Here is a 1896-nt window from a genome sequence, read left to right as displayed (position 1 = left end):
ATTGTATTAATATATTTTGCTTTGGCTTTATTGATACAATATCAGAAAGCACTCTGTTTTGCGGATATAATCGTGTGGGCTGAGGAAAAGATTATATTTTTTTTCCGGTTTTTTAATTAACATTTCATTTTTTTTTTAATAAAGTGTTTTTGTTTTTTTTTATCTTATTATTTCCCACCCCCTTTTTTTCATATGTCTATAATTTTTCTTTGTTTTATTCTTCATTTTGAACTTATATATATATATATATATATATATAACTGTCATTGGTGTTTTGTTTCTGTATATCGGTCTTAAAGGAAATCTCACAGAGGGCACCACGATACCTGGATCACAAACATAACAAAATAGCGAAAATAAATGAATTTCTTTTAAGGATGCATTTTTAACTCATTTAGTAACCTCATGTAGTTTCTTTATTAATTGAATCAATGTTTTGAAATTATGAGGGAAGTTTCTTCGAATCTTTTGTTTCTCATATATGATTTTATATTTAATCATTTTTCATTTGCTTCGAAATTTCCATATTAATTAAACATTTGTTACAATTATGATTCTATCCTAAAGAATGGATACTTATATATTTTCTTTTCCGGTTGTGATAAAATGGGAAAATGTTACCAAAACGTTTTTTATTTCCTAAACACTTAAAATTGGAGGAAAAATGAAAAATGTTTTTTGATTCAGAAAAATTTGAAATCATCGTTGGTTTTTGCAACATTAAAAACGTTAATAACGATAGTTAAAAAATATTAAAATGTGTCCAGTACATCTTACTGGGAAAAATCTAAAAAATTATATTTAAAAAACATTTTATATAATAACAAAGCAAATGTTTGTTAATGTTTTTTAAGTTAATAATGTTATTATATATAATTTCCTCGCTCATAAAGTTCATATGTGAAAGCAAAATAGTAAATAAATTAATAACTTAAATTAACTACCATAAATAAGTAAATTATATGAATTAATTACATGAAATAAGTAAAATTTCAAAGGAAAAGAACTAATTTCAAAACTCTTAATTAAAAATGATTTTTGTGTAATTTAAATTTTGTTTGTAGTTTAAATTCGAAAGAAATAACAAAATATTGCAAGTCATATCAAATTTTTAAATTTATTTTACGTTCATAAGAATTTTTGTCAATTTTGTTGAGGATTTAAGTCATTACTTTTGGAAAAATAATAAGTATAGTTATATTTTTTTCTATTAGACTGATTAGGTTGAGAGGACAGTTTGTCTCTTAATAAAATTGTAAGATGTTAAAAAGAAGTCATTTGAATATGTTAAACATGTGCAATTTCAAAAAAAATCTATTCTGTCTCTTATCTAAAATCATTGGAGATAGCTTTATTTTATTGTGAAAAGAGACTCATTAAAGTAAATAAAATGCATATAAGCATCTTCTTTAAACTGATAAGCTCAGGTAAAGTATTTAAAGTTGAGTAAAGTGTTATAAAAAGTGTAAGTAAACAAATATGTAAAGTGTAAAGTTTAGCATAAGTAAATTGTAAAATGACTACATTAATTTTATAAATTGGCTTAAAACGTTATTTATTATGAATTTGTTTTAAGGAAGTTTTGATATTAAATTTTTGAGTTTTTGATTTTAATTTTTAATAATTAATTTTTTATATACACTACCGGTCAAAAGTTTGCGAAAATTTTGAAATCTACAAAAAAAAGTTCTAAATTCAAATGTTCATAGAACTGCGAAAAATCATTCAAATGGCATGAAAATTTGATATGTTCTAATGTGAACTCTCTACAGTTAGTTACATATGATCAAATTGCAATACTTTGTTTTTTGCGAACTGAATCCACCTTTTCATCATGAGTTGTTTCTATGGTGAAAAAAGTTGTTAAGTTTGAACACTTGCCAAACTTGCAAAAAA

The sequence above is a fragment of the Parasteatoda tepidariorum genome, chromosome 7, assembly GCF_043381705.1.
Source record: "Parasteatoda tepidariorum isolate YZ-2023 chromosome 7, CAS_Ptep_4.0, whole genome shotgun sequence".
NCBI classification, from domain to species: Eukaryota; Metazoa; Arthropoda; class Arachnida; order Araneae; family Theridiidae; genus Parasteatoda; species Parasteatoda tepidariorum.
Note: the sequence above shows the minus strand (reverse complement) of the source record.